Source organism: Chinchilla lanigera, unplaced genomic scaffold (genome assembly GCF_000276665.1).
Source record: "Chinchilla lanigera isolate Chin_1 unplaced genomic scaffold, ChiLan1.0 scaffold00001, whole genome shotgun sequence".
NCBI lineage: Eukaryota > Metazoa > Chordata > Mammalia > Rodentia > Chinchillidae > Chinchilla > Chinchilla lanigera.
The window spans coordinates 60,012,920-60,026,623 of record NW_004955402.1 but is presented as its reverse complement, the minus strand read 5'-3'; the positions used below and the strand labels follow the sequence as shown (position 1 = coordinate 60,026,623).

Here is a 13,704-nt window from a genome sequence, read left to right as displayed (position 1 = left end):
TATAACAACCATTGTTAAATTGCTACCATCTTGTTTAGCGAAACTCTATTGTTTCAAATGGTTTTTAATTGTTTTTTATTCTCTTTAATTATTTGATCAATCTTGCATTGTTACATCTGGTAATCTGAGCAACTTCATTGAAGGTAACAGTATATAATATAACAACCATTGTTAATTTCTATCATTTTGTTTTGAAATCCTGTGTCTTTTTTTGTGTTTGTGTTGTTTTGTTTTTGTCTTTGTTATTCCTCTGCTATGGTTTTTATTCTCCTTAAAATAAAAACCCCCAAAATACCAAAGTGTTTATACCTTATCATAAATAATATTTAAGAAGATAATAAGCTGGTCCTCAGCAGGTGTAGCCATATTTGGGACAAATCTCCATCTGTGAAAGCAGGACAGTGTTGGATGACGGCATGGCCTAGGAACTGGGATGACCTCAATGCACACTCTTCCAGATAAAGGTGCAGTGTGGGGTACACAACTTAATTTCAAGTGAAACAGAATCTGAGTAATTGCTTAATGACAGGGCAGCAAACCGTCCTATGATGATACCAAGCATAGAGGAGCAGCCCAAACCAATAAACTGCTGAAGACCTGACCCTGAACACATCATCCGTGTGACCTTGGAAGGCTATGACTTTGGGCACATCACTTCCTCAGAGCTCTGGGTTCTTCCTCTCAACAGTAAAGCTGTTTATTGCAGTTTTGCCAGCCTCCCAGGATTGTTTTGATGAGAAGGTGAAATGAAGTTTCTTTGTAGGCTGGAAAAGACAAAGTAAAAATCATACCACACTTGTAACATTAACATTGAGAAGAGCCACAGAACACTTGTTTACCCTAAAATAGTAACAACAAATGAAGTGTTTTTAAGACTGTGTTCTCCCTATAAGCAAAGAAACATCTTTATTATCTGACTTACAACATACATTTGAATGGGTTCTAAGGGTGTTAACAAAGCTTGAAACCTACAGACTCTACTAGCCTGGGTACGTCCTACACATCTCATATTTCCACCAGTGCTGGCATTGAATTGTAAATTTAAATAGAAACCAAGAACTCAGAGATCAAGGTTCATGTTCAGACTGATCATTGCACTGGCATATGTGGTTAATTTTAGCCATCAGTAGGAGGAAGGTTTTCTTCAGCTTGGATTACCTGCATATTTTTCAAAACGTTAAGTAACATATCCTTTCAAAATTGATAATTTTACATTTCAGTGGAGAGGCATAACCCAGTGCTGCAGGTCTGGCTCCATGGAGGCTCAGGGAAGCATTTCTCTCCTTTCCCAGGGTGGGTAGGAAGGGTGCCATGGAGCCAATTCCAGTGCCACTCCCTAACATGCTGTGGGAGAGTCTGAGAAATTCGGGGGAATTTTGACAAAATCCGTGGGAACAGTTCCTTTGAAGGCAGGATTTCCAAAGAGAGTAGTTTCCTTTCTGTTCCCATTCTGCTCTGCTTTTAGCATTAACCTGTCGGTAATCAGAAATTCTAGTGATGAACAAAATTCATATTGACATTCAAAGGCTAGAAAAATTTGCAATTTAAAACAAAGCCATCAGCAGATAAATATCAATGCTTTACCGCATTTTTAAAAGTAGAGTGCCTCAGAGAAAGCATAGGAAGTTGTGTCTAGGGTAGAGAGAGGCCCAGGAAGAGACCACCACTTTATGCAACCTTAAGTCCTGTTATTAGGACACACTCAGTCCATCCCTCTTCAGCATGCAGGGTCTGGGTTCCCTGCTTAGATGCATACCCTGCCACTCAGAGGTGGAGGGCAGCGAAGGTAGAGGGCAGGAAGGGAGCTAGAGAGCCACTGAATCCTCGAGGAGAGCCCTGAATGGGCTCCCAGGGGATGTGTCAGCAGGGGAGAGGATCTGGGCACCTGCTTTCATTTCTTTATGGGGACACCGTGGTGTCCATTATGTGAAAGGCTCTTCTCAGTGCTCTGAGGTGACCGGTAAGTGCTATCCTACTTTAAGAAGAGAAAATAGCTACAAAGAGGGGAAGCAGCTCCAAGAATCACCTTGCTAGGCAGGAAGAGAAGAGGATGCCAAACCCTCTTCCCTGCTTCTTCTCGTGCTAAGGGCAAAAGTAGCTAAGTGTATCTGCACACAGGCAGGACAAGTCCGATGCCTGCCATGCTGCCCACATGGTTCAGCTGTAGCGCTGCCCGAACCCTGCTGAATCCAAGGACTCACGTTCCCCTTGGGCACACCCGGAGCCCACCACAGCACTCACTGTGAGGCCCTTGTTCCTCTAATCCACAACAGAGCTCCCAACTTTACACAAAGTTGGAGCCCATTTCATGGGTCACTCTGAAGACCTGGCTGTGAAGGACTCTGGCCCAGGGCCTAAGCAAGCATCCTGATGCCACCAGCAAGCCTTATGTGCAGTGCCCATCCACCTCAAAGAAAGGAGAGGAGGAATTGAAAGTACATTTGTGGCTGAGCAAAATGCAGGTGCTATTTCTTAAAGAGGAGCAATAGTTAAGACCCTGCTTCCCCGGCACTTTTGGCTTTACAAACTTCTTACACAGTAGTAGCTGATCTCAGGACTCCTACAGGAATTTTCAAAGTCACACTTTCATTTTTGTGTGGTACAAAATGAAGAGACAATCTTAAGTGGATCAATATGTCACTAAAGATTGTACTATAACATTTATTCTAATCATATGTTGATCATTTTTATAATATAAAGGGACTTTTCAACTGTTTCTATTCAAAGAGTATACATTCTCCATTTAATTAATTTTAAAATAATTTTGTGACAAAACCATGCTTTGTTGACACAATACATTTTAAGGTGAGATCTTATGCTTTGTCTGGTTTTGACACATTACATATATTAAAAGGTAGATGAGCATTTTACCTCATGTTGTAACATCAGCAGGCAACTGGTGCAGTCTGTATGCAGTTGTATCTGGTGGAGGGCTTGTATAGATGTGTGAAGCCTCCACCACCATCAGAATACAGGATTGTTTCATCACCACATGCTGTTCTGTCTTAGCTATACTCAAACTTTCCAGCCCTTCCATCCTTAGCTCTTGCAACCAGGGATCTGTTATCCTTGCTAGACTTGTTTTACTTTAAGAATGTTATATAAATAAATCATACCTAATTTTTTGAGGGTTTTTTTTCAGCTTACATAATGTCCCTGCATGAGGCTGGGCCATTTTTTAAAAGCCCATTCTGACAATCTCTGTCTTTTAGTGGGTGTACTTAGAGCATTTAAATTTAATGTAACCATGGATATGTTAGGGTTTAAGTCTGCTATTTTATGTTTTGTTTTCTGTTCATTTCCTATATTCCATTTCCCTCTTTTTTGTCTTCTGTAGGTTTCTGTGGGTAACTTGATTATTACATGAATTTCCATTTTGATTTATCTCTCTCCACTAGTGTGAACAGTTTATTAGTTTGAGTGAGTGGAGAAATTATAACCCCCTTAATCTCTTATGCTCCCTTAGTTGTCTTAAATATCCTTTCCACATGCATTGTGAGCTATGCAGAGAGTGTCAAGTTTCAGCAAAAATTGATTCTGTTTGTTGCCACTTTTCAGGATTTGGTATCTTCTGCAAAAGGGTGTACCAGGATGGCCATTAGTTTTGAAAGTAGATGGACACTGCTTGGAGTCCTGCTCTGTGCTTATGTGTTGGGAATTTGCTAACTGAGGAAAGCGTACTGCATCCCAGCTGTCTGCCTTGTGAAATGAGACCAGTGTTTCTCATCTCACAGGGTTAGCAAGCACACGCAATGATATACAAAGCCAGAACCTAAGACTGTCAGGAACTGGTGGTTGGTATCAGCAACACTCGTCCTTATATCCTTCAATTTCTCAGTTTAATATAATTCCAGGTAGTAAAAGCACAAGTGTTATTTTCAAAAGAGCACTGTTTATAACTTAATAAATTTTAACATGTGACTCCTCCTGTGCCAGGTCCCACCCAGCCCTCTGCACCTGGGAACAGAGGCCATGGCAGCAGCGCTGATGTGGGTGTTGACTGTGACAGCAGACAATGACAGGCCACCTGCCTTTGTCTGACTCTTAACTGATCTGTGTGTCCAGAGCCCATTGTCCATGGGGTGATGCACAATTTTGACCAAGGCGAAAACACTTGTCTTACATCAAGTTTTCATGTAAAATGTCACAAATACAAAAATGCACTCTCTTCAGACATAGTCTTCCGGACCTCACATGCTGCAGATACAGTGGTCACCCATCGGTTCCCTTCCCAGCCCAACCATATCTACAAGCACTCCCTTCCCAGGGACATGAAAAGAACAGCAAACGTGCTGGTAGTGCTCTCAAAGCCTTAAGTGGACACTTTCTGTCTACCCAGCGGGCTTCATAATTTCAGCCCATACCTCTGAGCACAGAGCTGCGGACTTCCTGTGTGGAGCAAGAAGGGGAAGTCACTGAACTTGGCCGTTCTTGAAGCCCCTCTGGGACTTCACTCTCAAATCCACCTCTGTGTTTTCTCTAGACCAGTGATCTACACTGGACCCATCATTCCTTTCCCATGAGAGATTATGAGTTATAGAAGGATTCGACTCTGTCCCCAAGTTCAGCTCCTCCAGGCCCTGTGTTCAGGCATTGTTCTAATGGCACAAAGCCCTCACTCTGGGGCAGCCTGTCCTCTGCTGAAACTGGAGCTGGCTGGATGTTCTCACGCTTGGGAAAAAAGGAAGTTAATAGGTTGATTGTCCATAATTTTTTGTATCTTTCTCCTATAAAACTTCTCTGTCACCTATTGCTTTTTATGCCAGGAAAGATTAAAAGCAAATGTACTATTTGATCTAGCACAAAATGTTATGCTCAATTATTTTTAGTCAAATATGTTAGCCACTCATTACACCATGTGAACAAATTTGAAGAATAATAAAGGATAGAAAATTCTGTGTGTTCTTCTGTCTTTTGCTTACTTGCTCTGTGGTCTTGGACAAGTCGTTTTGCTCCACAGGGCCTCAGTTTTCCCATTTGTAGAGTGGAGATAATAAGAACTTCACCCTTGGAAGACTGTTATATAGATTATATGAGTTACAAGATTAAAGTGTTTAGAACATCTTTAGACAGATAAAAAGTTCGTGTAATCTTAGCCATTTTGCTATGATTGCTATTAAACAGGCTCACAAAAAGTCATGTGGTAATTCTGCTCCAGCATTCACTTTGCAGTTTACCTTCCTTCCTCTTGATTGCTGCAACTAGATTTGGATTTATAGTCCTTGCTGGACATGGGCAGAGAACAATTTCACTTTGGGAAACTGGTGAGTCCTGCGTGGCCCTAGCCTCCTCTTTGCTCCAGCTATTCAGGAGCAGTCTGGCTAGGATTTGGGCCTTTAAATTGCATATTGAATTACACATGTGTTTCATTGTATCTTCATCTCTGGAAAGATTTGCTGAAATTGGTATTTTATCTAAACACACTGTTCATAGGTGCTTAAAACTGTGTCTCCATGAGCTATGATCATTCTATGTTGGCAAGTTCCTTGGTGATCACAGGACTTAACTCTCTGCCCCATTTTTCTGGGGTCCCTGTGCACTCTGCCCTTTTAAGACTCAAGGGACCTTGTGCTGTGCAGCTCCACCTGCCCTTCCAAGAACCTCCGCTGGTTCCTTCCTGGGTCCTCCACTCATTCACTGGTGGCCAGTTGACCATTCAATGATCTGTTCTGTACTGTCCCCCATAAGGTTAGGGATCTGTACTTAGGCTGTAGTTCATCTCTTTTATTTATTTATGTTTTGTCTTTTTTGTTTCGGTCCGGTAACTGAACTCAGGACCTTGTGCTTGCCAGGCAGGCACTGTGCCGCATGCAGTTTATCTCTTTTAAAAGATGGCCAGGGTTTGCTCTGAAACCCCTCGATGACTTCCTTTAGATGCTGGGACAGTCATGTGATGGCCCCTATGCTTTCGGTACCTGCCCATCCTAGGGTACTGCAGGCTGGGTTCCCTGGGAGCAGGCATAGCCTCTGCACTGTGAAGGTTTCATTCATCGTCTTCTGCAATTTGCCTTTCCATTAAGCTTCTAGATGGAAGTTATGCAGGTGTGGTGACCACGGATCCATTCTCCCACGACACAGTCAGATATTAAGAAATTAGTTCTATTGTCTTGCTTTCTTCTTGAGTGAACAGTTCTCCACTATTTCCTTTATTTAACATACTTGAATAAAAGTATTTCTCATTTCTCCTGTGTGGCGAAGCCTCTCTCCACTTGCCACTTTACACATCTGTGTGTCACACAGACCTTGTGTAGGAGATCTGACTTGATCATGACACTTTGAAGAAGCAGTTTCAATATTCATTTGGGTGTCATTTCTCTATCCCACCTGGCGGGTCAATGCCGGATTTGAATGTGGAACCCTCATGGGCACGGTATGAATTCTTCAGTGTGTGCATGGGGTAATGGTATCCCTGTTTGTTTCCTTAAAACGGTAAGCCAACCTTAGCCTGTCCTGCTCCACTCGGTCCCTGACCCCTAGAAGGGGGCAGTGTGCTGGTGGGAACCTGCACACCACACAGCCTCTGCCTGTTGGGCTCTTCTCGCCAGCAGAGAATTTCGTGGACCAGGTGCCTGGCCAGTTCCCATGGAGTAGGGAATAAACCATCCTCTCACAGAAGACCAAGGCAGGCCAGTGGCTCAGACACCCTCTGCCTACTCCCCTCTCAATTCTGGTCCTTCCAAGTGGTTGAATCAGCTTCCACCTCGGGCATGAAAGCCCTCTGCTCCTTTCCTGAAAATAACTCTAGTTCCTCGGTTTCCCCATTTTCCAGGAATCTCATCATCTTAGTTGTGAGAGCAATGCCTGGTTGGGATGCATGGGCTGCCCTCACTTTCTAGTCCAATGATACGCAGCCGCATGGCTTCCCCACCTTCCCCCTAAGCCATGCTTGCATAGGTGGTGGGAGGAAGGTGTTGAGAGTGCTGCTGGAGCTGGGGAGCAGTCGGGGCCTTGTGGTCAACCCATTTTAAATCAGATGTTCACATCGGCAGCCCTTGGTCCATTAGCATTCTCTTCTAGTCTTAGTTGGTCTATTTTCATGGCAGGTTCTACAATTTCCATTTTTTAAATTCTAGACATATTACAAGACAGAGTACAGTGGCCCCCGTGAATACCCACTGCCAGCTTCAATGATAACGAGTCACAGACTCTACTTCGCTCAGGACTCTGGAGGCAGCTCTATGTTGTCTTCTGATGTTTCAAGTACTGAGAAACCCAGTACCCTCTCAGTGCTGTCAGCATTTGTGCCTGTGTTGGAGCCCTTATAGACACCTGCTTAGTGATGGTGCCTTGAAACTCCATGACAAAACACCTAACTGGGTTTTGTTGCCCTGCTCTTGGTATCTGGAGGGTCTTTCATATTTGAACACTTGTATTTTTTTAGTTCTAAGAAATTTTCCTTGACTTTGTCCTTCCAACATTTTATTGACATTTTGTTTTGTTTTAGTTACCATCTCTACAAATTCCAAGAGCTTTTATTCTCTGTGTGTATATTTACCCTTTTCTTGTTGTATGAATCCAACATTTGTTCATCTTTTTAAGGATATTAATATAGATGTTTTTAAAAGTGTATTTCTGGTTCCTTGTTTTCTCTAAATTAATTTTTATCTTTATTTCTGTTTTATTTTTCCATCCAATTTCTGCTTATGCTTGACCCTTGTTTCTTGCTGATAACTGAGGTACAGAAAATCAGACTGGCTGTGTATATAGGTGGGGGCCTGGACTGTGCATGTCACATGTGGCCCGCACTAGGGGAAGGTCACCTGTCCTGGTTTCTGACTGTCCTTAAACAAGAACGACAAGGAGCCTTTTCAGTATCACCCACATGGAGCCCACGCCTCGTGTTAGCCTGTAGTGCTGCCTGGTCCCATGCCCGGAACACCTACAGTTATTTTCGCTTCTGATTAAACCTTTAGTTCCTGCAAGACCCAAAAGGAAAGGAGCCCCCCAAACTTCTTACGGTACAGGAAAGGGCCCTTCCTCCTGGGTTCTCTTCCCACCAGCATCCCATCTGTAGATGTGTTCTGTTCTCTTTTTGCTTTCCATGCACTTGTTGAAATATCTCACCAGCTGCTATCTTCTCCCATTCTCCTTGCTATTGTGAATAATACCTTTAAATTTTTCCAGAGTGTTGGGTAAAAGAGAAGATGAACCCATCTGGTCAATCTACCACATTAAATGGGACATATGCTTGCTTTCCTGAAATTCTTTTTCTGAGTTAGCTTTTTCTCCCCTTTAGATCTTGCGTCTGGTCATGTCTCCACTAATTCCTATAAGCCATCTACCTCCAAGAAATTTATTTTTAAATCCCCAACTTCTTCCCTGCTAAGGATCAGATTATAGTCCTCTCCAGCTTGATTTGGCCAATATTCTGAAAAAGGAAATGCTCTCCAGTATAGTCCAAAATGTTATTTGGTAGTCTGTGGTCAGTGGACTATTTTCCCAGAACATGACCATAGTGAAACATTCATCTTAGCCAGACACTTTGGTGTGTTGACCAAAAAAGGTTTCCTCAACCTCTTCTTCATGTGGATGTCTATAAATAGACTCCACCAGGAGGTTGTCCTCAGTCCTACTCTCTTGCCTTTGCACTCTCTGCTTGCTGGCTTCACCTTTCTTGAGAGATTTTATCTTGGATCTCAGTACGTATCCACCCTGCCACAGGGTGTTCCTGCCATGGCAATAAGATGTGAGAATGTGCAGGATCTTTGGCCTTGCAAGGAAGAACTGAATTTCTCATTAATGTAAAGAAAATGTTGTGATCTATATTAAATTATTCAGGTTTGAGCTTTTCAGAGATCTACTGAAGAAAGAAGAAAAGCAGGTGATGGGCACAGAAGGATGACTTCTCTATAATAAACGGTGTTTTTTGTGCAAAGTTTAAATTTTTTTCAAAGGAACAGGAAGAGTGCTAATAAATCCCTACTTTGTCTGTCTGCCCCATCTGTCCTTCCACAGGGACCTTGCCTCCCCATCTTCCTCAGGGAGGGCTAATTACAGACCATGCCTAGGTTCACAGTTTCCTAAAGTACAAGTACTTTACATTTTCCACAGCCCACAAAGACGTGATGACCCTTTCCTGCATTAGCTGGGCTCCTAATCTGCAGGAATGTAATGCACTGGTTCTGTTTTCTGTGAGCAGAAATTCAAAGCCTCGTGCTTTAAGTGCCAATAAAGCCTGCAGTGAGGGAACAGCCTAGACCCAGACATTGTGCAGTTAGAACAATGTGTCCCAGTCTAAGTACTGTGACAATAAACGGCAGTTACCTCTAGGCAAAACGTCTTCCAGACAGAAATGTGCACATTGACAGAAAGGTACAAATGAGAGAACAAGAGTTCTGGTCTCGAAGAATCTAAAATTAAATGTTACTTCCACTAGTTATTTTGGAATCTGTTTGAAACCTATTTGAAAGAATGTTTGACTGTTCTTACACAAATTTGTGGGTTGTGTATTCCTGTGATGCTTACACATCACTTTGTTTGGTCATAGCACTGTTAAAATGTAATTTGCATCACTGAAAACAGAAGAACTGAATGTTTTCCAGCAAGCGGCAAGAGTGGGAAGGAGCTATGTCAAGAGTACAGTGATGTTCCTGGCCCTCCCACTGTCAGGGTACAAGGAGTGGCTTTGCCCTCCTAGAAGCAGGGATGGACTTGAGCTAATCCACAAAGAAAGCCGATTTCTGCCTCCTAACGCTGATGTGCTCAACAATACCAGAAACCCAGTCTCAGTGAAACACACTTATAAGGAACATTTTGAAAAAAGCAATCCTCAAAGTAATTCAGTCACCAAGGAATTCCCTCTGACATGAATGTGTCAGTAGTGATACACATCACATTTTTAAATAAATATCTTATTTCTATGTCCAATGTATAATCAATTGCTAGATTGTTAGCAAGCCACTGAGGAAGGAAAAGAGCTTATTTTCCCAGTGGAATATAAAAAATGAACCATTATAGGTAAGAGAAAGAAAACAAAGTAGAGCTGTAGGTATTGTCAGAACCTGGAATTTCCCCCCGTATATGTGGGCAAAAGTCATTATTATAATAAAATTAATGCCTTTTCAACATCCAAGTTGTTTTTTCTTTTTAAAAACAGGTATGCATGTCCCATTGATAAGGGAATATTGAGTGTCTAACTTACACAAAATTAAACCCAACTGCGGTTTGCTTTACGTTGGGCCTTCTTAGGCAGGTTGGACTGAAGCCCAGCCATCACCACCCCCTGCAGCCTGGGATGGGGCTGTGTGGTGCAGTTGGTGAAGGCCAAGTCTCAGGACAAGGCGTAGCCTACCAACCCCAGCACCTTGTGGGTGGAAACTTCAGGCCAGGACCTACCTCCACATCTTGCAGCCTGCCAGGAGAAAATGAGTACAGCCCCAATCTCATAAGATTCTTACGAAGTTTTGTTGAGTCCATATGGGAGAAATCACTTTGGAAGGTATTATTAATTATTATTATTATTTAATGGGAATGTCTTAGTTACTTTTGTTGCTGAGACAAAATACCTGAAGCCCAAAATTAAGAGAGAAAGTTTATTTAGCTTACACTTTGTAGAGGTTTCAGTACAAAATCAGCTGGCTCCATGGCAAGGTGGCACATGGCAGAGAGGCAACTGGTCATGGTGGTGGAAGATGCCAAAAGCAACAAGAGAGGAGGGGAGAACAAGCCTCTTTCTTTCCCTTATATTGTATGCAAGGCTACCTCCCTAGGGCGGCTGTAGCATTCACACCTCCTACCTTTCTTTTCTTTTTTGGTAACAGGAATCAAACTCAGGACCTTGTACTTGCCAGGCAAGTGCTGTGCTGCTGAGCTATATCCCCAGCTCCACACTCACACCTTTAATCCCAGCACTAGACCATGAATCAATCAGAAATTCTAGTTTCAGCTGCCTCTGAAAAGTCTGTCCCCCATGACTACATGAGGCTTTGGGGGGCCATCCAGACACAAACCATAACAGGGAAATATTAACTTACATAAGTTATAATCATGATTGATGTGTTTTCTGTTAGAAATGCCAGGTGACTAAGGCTCGCTTCTATTTCCAAGGTAGCTATTTCTCCTATGGATGAGTCATGAGCAAGTGCAGTAGTATCAGAAATCCTCTTCTGTCATTTGATGTGGATAACAGCATTTGCTCTTAGGTGATCTTACATTGGTTTTATGGGCAGGGGTCTTGCAAAGGTGCATTTATAGATCAGGGTGACTGGGTTTTTTTTGCTGTTATTGTTGTTGTTTTTTCAAGAAAAGCCCGTGGTACCATCAACAGCTGAATGCTGTTTCTGTTGGGGCAGAAATTCTTTTCCTTTTACAGAAGTTTGAGACACCAAATGAGAGACATTAAAAAGTTATAAAGTAGATTTAATGGTGAGTACATTCCAACATTCTCTATTAATTGGGTAGCTTCAAATAGTTAAGAGCTACATCCATTGCAGGCAACAACGTGGGAGAGGATGGAAGAGAAAGAGGAGGGACCAGGAAGACATATCTATTCATGGGAGGAGTCCTTGAAAAGGGTGTCCAGCCTGACTGAAGCATTCAGTCTTCTCTTTGCTTTAGCAAGTTTCACCCTATCTATTAGGTGATGCACTACTAGCAAATTATGGGTGATCAAAGGGACCGGAGCCTTCAGGGACACATTAAGGCAATACTTACTGGGGACTGTCTCTCAGCCATGTACTTCTCTTAGTGTATCTCCTCTACCTTACTTTTACCACTGGTGGCTCTTGTCCCCTGTATCGCAGACAATGAAGAGGCAGTACTAAGAGGCAAGTAACTTGCCCAGTATGTGTGGTCTGATTTTTGTGTTACCTAAAATACATATGTGGAAATCCTTGGAGTCAAGATGATGATATCACAAAGGGACCCTTTGAAAGATGAGTGGGCCATAAGGATAGAGCCCTCATGAATAGATTAGTGCCTTTACAAAAGAGGTCTTGGAGAAAGCTGTCACCCGTTCCACCATGTGAGGACATATGGAAAAGGTGACATTTGTGAACCAGAAAACAGGTCCTCAACCATACTCAAATTTACTCTTATCATGGGCTTTGCCTCCAGAGCTGTGAGAAATAAAGCTGTGTTGCTGATAAGCCACCCGGGCTGTGGCATTTTGTTACAGCTGCTTCAGTAGACTTAGGCGCATTGTAAGTGGACCATGAGAGGCCACTGCCCTAGGCTTGGCCACCCCTTCCCGGTTCCTCACTGTCTGGCCCCTGCCTCCACCATGCACTGATGAGGCCTTAGCTTCTGTCTCTATATGCCTTCCATTTTCCCTGGAAGCTGCGAGCTCCTCTGCTGGACCTGCCAAAAGGGATCTGGCCAGACACAGGCACATATTTAGAGACAGTGGAATCCTAGGCAGATGACATTGCTACAAGAAGAATCCTAAGGATCCTGTAACTAAGCACAAACTCAACTCCTTGCCTCCATGCCCACATTCTTTCCTCTGCAGGCTAGAAGGATGTCCCCCTCCTATGGCCTCGCTTGCTCATCGGCAGACATGTCCTGAGTGCCTGTTGTGAGCCAGACCCTGGAGAAACTGCTCATCCTCAAGGGCCACACAGACATGTCAGACACAATCAATAAAAGAGTGACAGTACCCTGTGGGAAATACAGTCTCTCTGCAGTCACTCAACAACTGCTGGTTAAAGCTGCTTCATATGTCATCCCTGTTCCAAGCACAAGAGATGAAATAATTTGCAAAACAAAGTGCCTGCCCTTGTGGAAACTGTTCCTACCAGTGACTAGATATCTCGTGCAGGATGTGCACTTGATACATCTATGTGGACCAAGCAACGGGAGTTAGTAATATGTTCCTCTTATGTACACTTTAATTTACTGGAGGCTTCCATCTATTAGCTTTTATACTTGCGATCTCACCTCATTCTCAGCAAAGTTGGTTCTACATGGCCTCATGGGTCCAGAGACTCTCATTCTCCTCTGCACCTCATCCCCAGGGTGGACACATAGCCTAGGATGGACCTCCCCTTCTCCACAGTAAAAGCAGTTACCTAAGCCACACTACTCAAAGACTCTGCTGGAATATCCTTAGGGGTATAGGAAAACACTCTTCTTTGCTCTGGTTTATAGGCTGTAAGGTGCTTCAGAAGACAGATCCCCAACCTGTGCCCTGTGTCCCCGGCCACAACCCAGCAAAAGCAGCTAATAAATTCCCTCTTTGTGCTTAAACAACTTGAACTGTCACTTGCAACCCCCAATTTCTATCAAATACAGATCATAGGCAGAGTCCAGATTGGTGTTTTTTTCTTGTAGCCCTGCTAACATAACCTACATACACTCTCCTCTGCTGGGAATCCTGCTTGTAAATAACAGATTTACTCTTATTGCGAATCCAGCATCAGAAATAATTCTCAAGGTCCACCTTGGGGACAGCTGTTGGGATTGTGCTAGTAAAGTGATATGCTGTTGCTCACCTTCTGCCATTTTCTTCTTTGGTAGAGGAATCTTTTTTTTATTTTATTTTAAAGAATAAAAGAAGGATAACATAATAATAGGGGGGACAGCAAATTACAGACAAAATGGTAGGAAATCATCAATGGTTATTGTTTTACATATTGTTATCTACAAAATAGTTTCTCAGGAAAACAAATAGACAAATAATAGTGAGTTAGAGACAAAAGAGGTAGGAGATTATCAAGAGTTGTTGTACTATACTTTGGTATCTTCAAAGTGGCTTCCAAAGAAAAT

At 42.9% G+C, this 13,704-nt stretch overlaps 1 long non-coding RNA gene across 2 annotated transcripts in view; it reads right to left on the bottom strand.

The window, feature by feature from the left end:
* Window positions 1-287: 287 nt before the first annotated feature.
* The window catches only part of LOC106147950, a 41,865-nt gene continuing 28,448 nt past the window's right edge, over window positions 288-13,704 (bottom strand). For both annotated transcript variants that reach the window (XR_001232994.1, XR_001232993.1), the window contains 2 exons: window positions 4,923-5,007; window positions 288-764 (listed from right to left, as the gene is read on the bottom strand). This is a non-coding gene — a long non-coding RNA (uncharacterized LOC106147950). The remainder of the gene's footprint in view (window positions 765-4,922; window positions 5,008-13,704) is intronic.